At 49.5% G+C, this 13,551-nt stretch overlaps 1 protein-coding gene across 3 annotated transcripts in view; it reads right to left on the reverse strand.

Annotated features, from left to right (window-relative positions):
- LOC144768106 (tyrosine-protein phosphatase non-receptor type 6-like) overlaps positions 1-13,551 on the reverse strand; it is an 848,841-nt gene that overhangs the window by 768,073 nt on the left and 67,217 nt on the right. For 2 of the 3 annotated variants that reach the window (XM_078651512.1, XM_078651514.1), the window contains exon 2: positions 114-164. The exons of the other annotated variant lie outside the window; for it this stretch is intronic. The gene's annotated coding sequence lies outside the window, so the exon portion shown is untranslated. The remainder of the gene's footprint in view (positions 1-113; positions 165-13,551) is intronic. 3 annotated transcript variants of the gene reach the window in all.

Consider the following 13,551-nt stretch of genomic DNA (forward strand, 5'->3'; position numbering starts at 1 on the left):
CTCGCAAATGGTAGAATTGGTAGACAATTAAAGTGGGGTTTAAGAACAGATATAGTCGTATTCTGAACATGTATGTTTTCTTTATGTGAATATTTTCAGAATAAATATTTTACCTTTTGGAATGGGTTTTAGCATCGCACACGTAAACAACGATTTTTCAGTATCTATGAACGTAAAGAAAACAACCAGGAAGAAGAAATAGGACTACAAGTTATACATTTTTCTTCATTGCATCATCCGGGTTTCTCACTGAGTAGAAAGACATAAAAATACTTTTAGGAGCTATTATAGACGCAAAGAAACTAGAATATTGCTTAGTCTGGAGAGGATGTCCTCATTACAGAAAAACCTCCATCTGAGCCAAACATCACAGTCTCTGATAGCGTTGGATGTGATGACCTCCCACATTCATCTACCCCTTGGTAACAAATATTATATTGTCTCATGATAGCGCCTTCTGGAATAGCGCATTAACTCATCAAATTCGTGTTACCGGAAAGCTCTGAATGACATTAGATGGAGTTAAGAAAGGCCTGGTACGTCAGTGTTCACTCTACTGTTTACTGTGCACCACGATGCACTTCCGAGGAGTACCCCTGGAGTAAAGATGCCTGGGAGTGCCATTTAGTGTAACTCGTATTCTGAATTGCAATAAATGTGTTTTACAAAAACAGCCTCACTCCTTCATCGCACGTTCCAGTTTACAGGGGTACATTACAACATTGCACACACATACACCCCCACCATCCCACATTAGAAACTCTTGAACCCAAAGGGATGTTCTAAATGTTCTGCCCATGAAATATCATTGCAGTTTGGTTTCAACACAGTGTTCGCGCGGCCATGCTGTGGACAGTACAGATATAGCACAGAAACTCGCCCCGCCGGTGAACAGGGCTTTCTCTGAATGATTGAGTGAGAGCACGGACCCCAGCACCCCACGTCCTGCGGACTCTTGCATTGTGCACGCATTTGGGGGGGGTGGAGGTAGTCACAGATGTAACAGCACTTTAAGATGATTGCGTCTCTTAACACCTGTCTGGTTGATTCCTAAAGTGTCGTTTTCCAAGAGGGACGCCTCTTCCTCCAGTCTCCTTTGCTCACAGTCAGACCCGTCGTTACCTCTTGGCGCAGCAGCACCCCCCCTCTCCCCCCCCCAAACCCGCTCTTCAGCCTGTTTATCGATCCCGTGTCGCCCTCCTCATAAATGATCGCCCTCCAGGCAATGAAAGTGCTGTTCCTAGAGCCCAGGCACCGGCCCTTCTTTGTGGTGAGTTCGGAGGGCTGGTTAAGAAGCAGCAGATATATTTATGTTATCAGCACATAAGTGCAAGACACACCCGGACATTATCTGTGTTTAAAGTGCACATTAGCCAGGGACACATGATTAGGAACCAGAGTCCCACCTTGGTAGCCCAACCCGTGAGTGAAGCACCTAGCGGAAAGATGGTCTCTATGTCGGCTTTCACTTCCAGTTATTTGTTCTCCGGTGCAAGGTATGCACGAGAGGCGGCACAGTGAGTGTAGACAAGATACGTCGCTCGATTGTAAAGCGCTGTGACACCTCTGGGTACAGTGTGAGGCTATATAAAATGACATAAAGAATAAATAAACGTGACCTCTTGCTGCACATACTCATTGCAAAGGATGGCTTTGTGCAGGGCGCGACAAGACGCCCTGGGCCCTAATGCACACGCGCACAAGCAGTGGTTCAGACACTCGGCCGGGCATTGAGAAGCCTGCATTATTTTTTAGTAAAGACAATCAATTCACAATGCACGGACAGCGGGAGGGGGGGCAGGAAAGGCACGGACAGCGGGAGGGGGGTGGGAAAGGCACGGACAGCGGGAGGGGGGGGCAGGAAAGGCACGGACAGTGGGAGGGGGGGCGGGAAAGGCACGGACAGTGGGAGGGGGGGCGGGAAAGGCACGGACAGCGGGAGGGGGGGGCGGGAACGGCATACGGCAAGAAAGGCAAAGCAGAAGGCAAGAAAAATAACTCACCTGGACTTCTTCCGGCGGCGGTCGGCCTGCAATGACCAAAACAAACCTCCCCCCCCCAAAAAAAAATAGGAACCGCCCACCACCGCAATGACGTTGTCAAAGGGGCAGGATGAGAAAAAAATCGCCGGGAACGCCCACCAATCGCCTCGCACAATGACGGACGCCTCTCTCTTCCAATGGCTAGCCTCCATTTATGGAGCTAGCCAATGGAAGACAGAGGCGGAACGAAGCCCACATATTATTCTCATAAGATTTCGCCTGCGCCGAAAAGCTGCGCGGCGCAGCTTTCGACGAGGCGAAACCTAAAAAAGAAGAGACAGAAAAGTGGGACGTCCACCCATACAATGAGAACAACTCGTTAATTGGATACCTCATATTAAGAGATGACCCTCACTGGTGGGATACTACAATGGAGGAAAATAAATTCCCAGACTGGGCACATCATAAGAAGAAAAAAATCCCCAACCAGACACCTCAGAAGAAAATGAAAAGACTCCCAGACTGTACGCCCCATTAGAAGAGGAAGAGACTCCCAGACTGGGCATCCCATTAGAAGAGGATGAGACTCCCAGACTGGACACCCCATTAGAAGAGGAAGAGACTCCTAGACTGAAAACACCAATAGACAAGGAAGAGACTCCCAGACAGGACAGCCCATCAGAAGATGAAGAGACTCCCAGACTGGACACCTCTTCAGAAGAGGAAGAGACTCTCAGACAGGACACCCCATCAGAAGAGGAAAAGACTCCCAGACTGGACACCCCATCAGAAGAGGAAGAGACTCCCAGACTGGACACCCCATCAGAAGAAGAAGAGACTTCCAGACTGGACACCCCATCGGAAGAGACTCCCAGACTGGACACCCCATTAGCAGAGGAAGAGACTCCCAGACTCGACATCCCATTAGAAGAGGAAGAGGCTTCCAGACTGGACACCCCATTACAAGAGGATAAGACTCTGAGACTGGACACCCCATTAGAAGAGGAAGAGACTCCCATACTGGGCACCCCCTCAGAAGAGGAGTAGACCCCCAGACTGGACACCTCATTAGAAGAGGAAGAGACTCCCAGACTGGACACCCCATCAGAAGAGGAAAAGACTCCTAGAATGGACACCCCATTTGAAGAGGGGAAAAAGACCCCATACAGGACACTCGAGAAGATGTAAAGTCCATCCCAGGCTGGTGACCCAGAATAGGAAAAGCTACTCTTCCAAACTGGTCACCGCACAACAACAGAGAGTTCACTCCCAGGCTGGCCACCTCACCCAGTATAAGAGAAGCCACACTCCTATACTGGTCACCCCACAACAGCAGGGAGTTCCCTCCCAGACTGGTCACCCAGAATAAGAGAAGCCACACTTCCAGACTTGTCACCCCACAACAACAGGGAGTTCACTCCCAGGCTGGTCACCCGCAATAAAAGAAGCCAAACTTCTAGAATGGTCATCCCACAACAATATGGAGTTCACTCTCAGGCTGGTCACCCCTGGAGGCAGAAAACACAAACTCCCAAGCACAGAAACCCACAGTCCAGGATAATTTACTTTTGTCTGCTTACCTGGGAAAGGAAATTTTACATTGTGCCACACAGTACAACTGTCTGCTCCCATGTTCACTAAAATTATACACCTTTTGCAGTTACATGATGGACAACATATCAGGACAGACATTAACAACTCAACAAGAGTGTATATCCCTAAAGATATGGTGAAAGAGTTTTATAAAAATTATGACATTGGGCAGTGGTTCAAGGCCTATGAAGGAGCCATGTCCTCCCACCGGGTCCTTGAGAAGGATTGGGGAGCGGGGTTGTGGGGGCGGTTCCTTAGTGAGGGGCGGGATACCTTGTTGGACTTGCCCTCTGAAGTCCACAATTCTTCTAGCCACATGTAAGATGCATTGATGTCCAGGTATGGGTTGACCCCTGAACTGTATAGACAGAGGATCAGGAATTGCAAAAAGTTAGAGGGCAGTACCTGCGTAGAATATGTCATTTTTTTATTGACAATGTGCAATATTTTGGTTTCGAGGGTTTGGGTTTTAATTATATGTCCTATTGTTCATTTACAGTTACCCCTGACGAAAGGCCCTGATGGGCCCGAATTGCATTGGGTTATATTAAACTGCTTTTGACGAACGTTGCCTTTTTACGTGTTCTTTGAAGAGGTTCGGATGGCCTACTTGGACATGAGAAATGTTGGAAATTGCATTTCCATGCATGGAAAGCTGAAAGTTTAAAAGTCACAGTAGTGGAAAAAACATGGTATAAAAGGAGTTTAAATTAATTAATAAGGATGAGTAATCAAGCGTATCTGCAACTGTGGTAAAGGCTGTCGCCACTGGTTTTGGGGCAATAAGTAGCCTCAATTTGACGTTGTTTAGCTCATTAAGTGCAGTTTGGGCTTGGCATGTCACCAGTGAGCACGCCAGATGATGAATCAGGTGGCTTAAATTTGCATTATATATTGAGAACAATCAGAGTGCAACCCGCTTATGTATGATGTTGACTTTTTTCTGCAGAACATTGGATGGTTGGGTGAAGGGTAGCAAAGTGAATGATTTTAAGGCGCTCTTTGATTTAATTGCATGGGAGAACTTGACAAGTAATTATTTACCAGAGCTACGCAAGCACCTGATTGATATTTGGCTGACTAACCCTAGGAGGCTTGCTGAGGAGGCGGACCGCTGGTTGAGAACACGGGTCCACAAGGTTCACGTGGGAGACTCCGCCAAGTGTGGGCAGGGTCTCCAGCAGAAGAGTGGGAGGGTCAAGGGTAAAAAGAGGAAGTTCCAGAGAGGGCCCCAAAGTAATTCCCAAGGGAACTGAGGGAAATGTTCCCAGCCTCCCCCTGAGAAGAAGCAAGGGCCCCCCAACAGGTAAACCTGTTCAAAGAGGGCCTGTGACCGGTTTTAAGTGTGGCTTAGTGGGTCATGGTTAATGGGATCCCAAATGTCCCCAGTTTGGAAAGACATTACCCACTGGTGCAGCAACCCAGCATTTGGCTAGTGTAGCCCTGGGGGAGGAGATGGGTGCCCAAGGTGGGGGCCCCTAGTCTCTTTAGGAGACTGTGAGTTGGTCCCCAGGACCCAGCTGCCCGATAACACTAAGAAGTACAGGCAGTGGGTGACCATCAATGGCCAAAAGGTGGAGGCTCTGAGAGACACTCGAGTCAGTGTGACAGCTGCAGTTGTTGGCTGGTGTCTGAGGAGCAGGTTGTCCCCAACGCATTTTACTCAGTTGTTGCCGTTGGTAACACAGAGAGCCACTGCAAGGTAGCTCAGGTTCCCTTTGAGTGTGGGGGGGTCTCTGGGACTCTTCAAGTGGCTGTGAGGCCAGCCATGCCTGTTGATAGTCTGTTGGGTAACAAATCGGAGAGCTCCCCTTGGGCTAAGGTAGAGCGAAGTGCTCATTTAGAGATGTTGGGTCTGCCTGAGTGGGCATGCATGACCACTCGGTGTATGTCACCTAGAAAGGGTGTTCAAGAGAACATGGAGCCTGAAAGAGTGTGCCAGGTACCTACCTGCCTTGAAGAGAAGAGGCGGGGCATGGGAAACCCGTCCCACGGTCCAGGAGGAGGCAGACCTTGAGTGGGATGCCCTGGAAACTACAGGGGAACAAGTGGCTGAACTGGGGCACCTGCCTGAGCTGACCCATTGGCAGCAGGAAGAAGGACCCTCCAGGGAAGAGTTCTGTGAGGAGCAGAACAAGTGCCCTTCTCTTCTGGGTTTGCTGCAACCCAGGCAGCAGGTGATCAGTTCGGGTCACATTGGATCTACTGGGTGAATGGTCTCCTGTATAGTGAGCCTAAGGTGCTGGTGGTACCCCAGCGCTTCAGAGCCTTCCTACTGGGGCTGGCTCATGATGTGCCATTGGCAGGACATTTGGGGCAGGACAAGACCTTTGAGAGGCTTGTCACCCACTTTTATTGGCCCAAATGCACAAGAGTTCAGACACTCATTGCAGGACCTGTCAGACTTGCCAGGCAAGTAGAAAGAGTAGGAGGAAGCAAACGACTCCTCTCCAGCCATTCCCTGTGGTCAGAACCCCCTTTGAACAGGTGGGTATTGACATTGTGGGGCCACTGGACCCCAAGACAGCCATGGGCTACAGGTTCATCCTGGTCTTGGTGGATCATGCCACCCGGTACCCGGAAGCCATCCCTCTCAGGACAGTGACGGCCTCCGTGGTGAGACGGGCACTGATGGGAATTCTCTCACGTGTGGGGTTCCCTAGAGAGGTGGTGTCTGACCAAGGTACAAACTTCATTTCCAAGTATATGAAGTCCCTGTGGCAGGTGTGCGGTGTGACATACAAGTTCACCACTCCTTACCACCCCCAAGGTAATGGGTTGGTTGAAAGGTTCAACCAGACCCTCAAGGGCATGATTATGGGTCTGGAAGAACCCATGAGGCGTAAGAGGGACGTCTTCTTACCATGCCATCTCTTTGCATACCGTGAGGTGCCACAGAAATCTCTAGGGTTCAGCCCCTTTGAGCTTCTCTACGGTCACCCAGTGAGAAGACCTCTGAGTTTGGTCAAGGAAGGCTGAGAGCAATCTCCCAGGAAACCTCCCCAGGATGTTTATAGTTACATGCTGGCCTTCAGGAACCAGACTAGACGTTTCAGGCAACTCGCTGAGGCGAATTTGGAAGCCAACCAGGAGGAGATGAAGCGGTTGTACGACCAGAATGCCACTCTGGTTGAGCTTCAGCCTGGTCAGAAAGTGTGTGTCATGGCCCCAGTGGAGCCATGTGCGCTCCAGGATAAGTGGACCAGACCATTTGAGGTGGTGGAGCACAAAAGTCCTGTCACCCACTTGGTGGACTTGCGGTCTCCCAGGAACCCCTTGCGGGTCCTGCATGTCAACCGCCTGAAGTCCCACTTAGAGAGGTCCGAAGAGGCGGCAAGATGGCGGCGGCGCACTAGACCGCTGTGAGACAGCTCCCAAGCCAGCGCTTGGAAACGGCAGAGAGACGGCAAAGAGACGGAGATGTCTTGTCCACTAATGAATTAATGGATGTAAAGGACTTACCCCTCGTCTTGCTGTTACTTTTCACTCCCAAATGATGATTCCGGAGAGATGTCTGGGAATAAAGTAGAGAGCCGACTTTTGATGGCTACACCGGACCCGACTGCCTTACAACTCCGCTTTTCATTTTGCACCTCATTGATCGGGATACTTGTGCTGAGATTGATTGCCCGTATCCAGACCGGAGAGGCGACGACACAAAAGAAGCAAGCTAACCCCTCAGGGCTAGTCCAACCGACTTGGCTCTCTGACGCAGCTCCACCTTCACGGAGTAACTCTTGCGACATGGCGCCGAAAAACGCCGCTACGATAGCTGCCGCTGCGGCCAAGACCAGAGCGGCGAAGCAGGCTCTCCGGGATAGAGAGCTGATGGCAAAACGAGGCGGCGCACGATTGGAAGGGAGCGGTGATTTTGCTGTGATTTTGCTGAATCCGATATATTAATTGGTAAATCGGCAAAAGGCTCCAGACAACAGCCTAACATGCCCGTAGCTGGTCCCTCAGTAATCGAACTGCTCCAGAAGACTCCCGCTCCCGCCTCTGCGTCTGCTCCGGTCCCGGCCCCTTCAATTCAGGTATCGGCAGATCTACCAACAACTCTGAATGTCTGGAGTGCTATTCCAGGATCTACAGCGACATCAAGTGGGCAAATCCAGAATGGCAAACCCGGGAATATGGAAACAGAGGACACTAGTGCAAATACCTCAGCGAATGTAGAAAAAACCTCTACGATACACAAGGATTCTATGGCTGCAGTGGCAGGAATACTAGACTTTAATGTTGGAGCAGACCCTAACGCTGGAGTACAAGGTATGGAGAACCATTCCTCATGTGATACTCTTGCTTTTTCTACTGTCTCGATAGCCTTATCAACATCACCGACACAGACTACACCGGTAGCCCTACCAGCGCTAGTACCAGTAACATTACTTAAACCTATACCAACGGTTTCTAATACTCCTGTGATTGTGGTTGAACAGGATGGTCAAATGTCGCAGTATGAGCTCAACCAGGCTATATGCAATGCTCCAAAGAGCGATTTGCGGACACTAGAGGCGAGAGACATCTCAAAAAATCTGGAGAACTTGCTGGAGGTCCCTGATGGCAGTGAGAAACCCGAAGAAGACGAGATAACCCCTGATCCTACTGATACTGACAAGGATCCCTCTGATTTTTATTCAATATCGGAAGGGATAGAAGATGCAAGATGGTCAGACGACTCTGAGCTCGATATTGAAACTAACACTGGGTCCGAGACGGAAAGTGACCACGAGGTGAGAACTGCCGAATCCAGGGAAAATAAGAGAACTACCTTACGGAAGAAAAGGGCACTGGGATTAACATGGGACTACTCTCCCTCTATGGCACTGGGCTCTCAAGAACATGCCACTGGCTCACGCCCGATGCAACGGAGCTCCTCATATCAACAAGATGCTACGCTCTCCACGGTGATGGATACAGTCCTCCAGGCTATCGCCTCCCATCGAGAGGAAACATCAAGGGATGGACGTAAGGCGCAATTAGCTCTACACAAGGTACAGGGCGTAGTACGTAAATTATCAAAATCAGTCAATACCTTCAACATTAGAATGACAGAGATGGAGGACCGTATAGTCATCAATGAGGCAGAGGCTACAGCCACACAGGAACAGGTTGAATTACATGAAGCGGAGCTAAGTGATGTCAGATGGAAGCTCGAGGACATGGAAAATCGCCTCCGACGTAATAACTTACGCGTCCTTGGAATACCTGAAAATATCGAAGGTACTGATATCCGAGCTTTTATCATCCAACTCTTTAAAGACACACTTCCTGAGCTCTCTTCATGGAACTGGGAATTGGAGGTGCAACGGGTGCATAGAACCCCATTTACCTTAAAATCCACCAAAAACGGAACCTATCCACGAGCAGTCCTGGTATATTTTGGAAACTTTCTTCTCCGACAAGCCATTTCAGATAGAGCCAGGCCAGAAGCTCGACGGACTAGGGATTCTATCTCCTATTTTGTGAGACCGGACTTCTGCCACACTACGGTGGAAAGGAGGTGGCGCCTTCGACAGCTTATCAAACCTTTTATGGAGAAGAAAGCACAAGTCTACCTTAATAATCCAGCCAAATTGAAAGTTCTATACAACGGTCAGACCAAATTTTTCACCTCCGAAATAAAAGCCAAAGAGTTTCTAGACAGTCTGACCTAATGGCTTAATAGTGATAAAACTTAGTAAAGATGACTTTTTGCTGGCCACTGGCTGGGATATGGAGAAGACAAGAAGGCTGGAAACTCGGATACTGGACTGGAGAGTAGTGGGAGGGGAAAAGAGAGCGTATGAGACATTATTTAGACTATATATTTGGATATGTTAGGTCAATTCGTCTCCTTCTCTCTCTCTATTTTTTTTTTTCGTCTCTCTTTTTGGCTGTTTTTTTTCTATGTGTATTTTCAGCCTAGGTCTGGTTTGGGAGTGTCTCTCCATCACTAAAGACTCTCATAGAGTCTAATTGCCTCACTGTGCGGCAGAGCTGGGCCTTCTGAGAGACTGCGTGTCGCTGGGAGCTGGAAGCACGACTCAAGACGAAGAAGCGCGTTGCCGCCGCAGCAGCTGCCGTGGCATCACCGGAGAAGCATGCCGCCGCTGCGGCTGTCGCCATCGCATCACCTGAAGCACCTCGCATCACTGGAGAAGGGTGTCGCCGTCGCTGACGCATCACCTCCCCCTGAGTACGGAACCAACGCACCCTCGTTCTTGCGTGTAAGGAACCGACGCATCACCTTCCCTGCAACTCTTTTGATGTATAGCGTTACGCATCTAAAGGTACATTGAACATAAATTGTCGCATTTATCATCTTAAGAGAACTAAGCTATTTCAACCATTTTTAAAGGACAGTATTGTGGATTTTTGTCGTTTATGTCATTTATGGACTTGTGTTAATTCTATATAAAAGATACCTATTTTCATAATACAACCTGTGTGGCGTCCCTTTGTAGTGTTGTCACTATATTACTGAATGTGTTCACAAATGCTTTACACACTGCCTCTGTGATAAGCCTGTCTGCTCGTGCCAAGCTACCCAGGGGGTGAGCAGGAGTTATTTTAGGAGTGTACTCCCTTACCCTGACAAGACGCAATGGTGTCTATTTGGTCAAAGGCACCTACCTCTGCCAACTAGAGACTCCCAAATCTAACAGTATGCATTTGTGCACAAAAAGCTTGCGTCTGAAGGCGTGACACAGTTGGCACTAATTGAAGCGAGAGAAAAACTTCACTTGGGTGTAGATGAAGGGGAATCGGGAAACTTTGACCAACTTAAAGGTCAATAATCTATGGAAAACTCTGCTTGTGTAATAAAAACTCTGCATAGCCAGATATACGACTTCCTCAACGGCCATGTATTTATCAGTAAACTTTAGACTGATGCATCTAGCTGATACTCAATAGCAAAAAAAGCTAAAAGCAACTCTACTTCCTCAGCAGTACACCATCAGCCAACAATGGTCCTTTTCTTGGATAAAACCTACGTTGTCACAACAACAGACCTGCTAAATATGAAAGAAAAGAATAAACCAGGTTAAGTAACACTGACACTTCTAAATGACAACACTTCTGAGTGAAACAAAGAAGTCCCCACATCAGAAGCCTGAATGCACTAGAGAAGCCCAGTTGAAAAACTACAATATTCACACGTAGGACACCGTAAGAACTGTCCCTGCAGTTGCAAAACGCCCAGAACATGGAACCCAGACTCATCAAGAACATGGACTTCGATTCACCAAAATGCTACGGTAGCAATAGTGAAATCATGTACCCTTTAACCCCTGATGATGTCAACAAGTTGACCCTCTTAGCCCCTCATCTCCTCCTATTTACAGCTGAAAGATTAGGGCAGGGGCAATCGTTGAAGTAACAGAACGTCACAAGCACTGGCAAATACAATAGGTCTGTCTTTAATGTACTATTGCTTAGGGCTGGCTGTAGAGCTCTTGGCGCCTAGTGCGACAATCATTTTTACCCCCCCCCCCCGATCACCTCCTCGGATTCCCTCACAACCACCAGGCAAAAGTGCCCCTTATCTCTCCATAGCCCTCTCTCAAATCTCAAATACATTGAATTTGTTTTAAGACACTAGTAAAGGCTGAATTTACTCATAAGAATGCATATCTACCCAAAGAAACACTTTTAACCAACATTAGGAATAGATAATGAAAGACTGGGGTGGTATGCGTTCTTTGTGGCAGGTCTATTAACCCTCTACGCTACTTTATGGAGAGTCAAAACGGACCCTAGACAAAAAGCTGATCTCTCTCCCTAGCAGGAACATAAATCACAAGAGTTATCTTGGCATTTTTAATGCTGTCTGAAAACTGTACACACAAGGAACTCTGTTGAAGGGGTTTTTAAAATTGTACGCTATTGCTAAAAACATGTGGTATCCAGTTTATTGTAGTTTTGTTTCCACAGGATGGACTTTGCTGTTTTTCTTTTGGATTTCGGAGGAATGTAGTGTCCTGCAGGACAGGCCACTCAGTGGCCGTTCCATAGGAGCCGTGCTAACACCCATCCAACACAGACGTCACCAGTCAGGTGACCCTGCTGATAAAAGGTGCCTTGCACACGTGCCCTCGACCAGTTACACCCACCATAACCTTGTGTCCTTGCTGTCTTTTTCAGCCTAGGGCCCACTACTTTACATTGAGTGCCCTTCTGTACCCAAATATGGCAGTGTTTTGCTACCCAACTGGTGACAGGACCTGTTTTTCTTCTCTACCTGCAATCATGACCAATGGGTTGACACAAAGTCCAAACCAAAGTATATTATTATTAATAACAATAGGTCTACTTAAAGCTATCTGTAGCCAAGACCTAAAGACGAGAAACCTCAGATCCGCTACTCAGTTGCGGCCAGGTACCCTACGAGGGTTGGCACTGATGAACTGACAGGGCACTCACTCCCTCCAAATTCACAAAAAAGAGCCAAAACACACTACCACGTTTCTATAAAGGCCCTCCACGATAATAAACAACCACCATGGTGCCTACAGAGCCAGTAAATATCTCCGGACATCCCTCACAAACTCCAACATGAGAAAGCGTTTGGAACCAGGTGCGTTAAAACGTTATAAATCACAGTTTTCCTGACAGTGAAAGAGTTAATCCCAGAGTCCTTGCCAAGTCATTCACTCTTTAGAAGTCAGCCTGGCAGCCAGGTGAGGTAGGGAGGACATCCCAGAATTCCTGTCAGAAAAGGGCTGTCTTGCTGGTGAGAGACGCGCGTGCCGGGTCTTGCCAGAACGAGTCAGCAGGCTTTTGAGAGACACAGCGAGAGAGGGAGACAACAGAATTGGGACATGAGGCGTGAAAGGCAGAGTGAGAGAGAAGGAAGGAGAGAGCACAGAACTAGAGAGGAAGACAGAGAGCTCAAGAAAGTGCACACATGAAAGAGCCATAGAGAGGCCAAAAGAGAGTGGCTCTCCGTTAACTCCAGTGGGGGCTGAGAAACCAGCCCACCTCTTCCAAGCCTCCCATGTCACCGCTCCTAGCTCCCCGTCATCACAGTGTAACCACCCACAGCACAGGCCGTGTACTGTCGGGGGTACTCACCTGTTGGGATTTGGGGTGCTGGCCTGCCAATGCAGCCTTGGCCTTCTCATCAGGAGTAGGGACCCTGGTGAGACCCTAGCAGGTGCTGCTGACCTGAGCAGTGGTGGGAGCACTGCCGACATCCGGGCCAGACAGGAGCTGTGACTAACAAGGCACTCACTTCCCGTGGCACTACCTGACAGCAGAAGGCCATTCCTGGCAGTGCCAGGAGGAACTGCACACAGTGATGGTTGGTGACCCAGGAGGCAGAGATGCAGGGTGTGTGAACCTGCTGGAACTTGTTCATCTGAGGCAGACTCCTAGCCTCTGGCAGGTCGCTGTCGTTTAAACTAGGGGTGGGCAGAGAACTCTGCTCTGCCAGCGGAGTGTGCAGAAATTTACCTACTCCGCATACCGCTGAGAACGCGAAGTATAGGGCAAAACTCCTATTCCGCAGCAGAGCTCAAAGCACAGGGCCCGGCCCCAGTCCCAGCTTCCAAACCCTAGGCCAGGCCGTGGAGAGGCTCCCCAGGCCCAGATGGACTCACATCCCCAGGGCCCAGATCCTCAGCTGGCTTGCAGTACGGGGGCCCCGCATCCCTGGCCCACCGGATGGAGCTCAAGCCCGGGGCCTAGTCCTAGCGTTCAAACCCTACCCAGGCTGGGGAGAGCCTCACCGGGTTCCGATGGGACACCATCCCCAGCGCCCAGACTCTCGGCTGGCTTGATGGATGGGAGCTCCCGCACTTCAGGACCCACCGGACAGAGCCCAAGCCCCGGGCCCGATCCCAGCTTCAGAAGCCGATAGACCCCTGTCCCCAGCGCCCGGACCCTCTGCTTGCTTGCAGGACGGGGGCTCGCGCACCCCGGGGCCCATCGAACTGAGCCCAAGCCCCGGTCCCAGCTTCTGAACCCTAGCCAGGCCGGGGAAAGCCTCCCC

This window comes from Lissotriton helveticus, chromosome 7, assembly GCF_964261635.1.
Source record: "Lissotriton helveticus chromosome 7, aLisHel1.1, whole genome shotgun sequence".
Taxonomy (NCBI): Eukaryota; Metazoa; Chordata; class Amphibia; order Caudata; family Salamandridae; genus Lissotriton; species Lissotriton helveticus.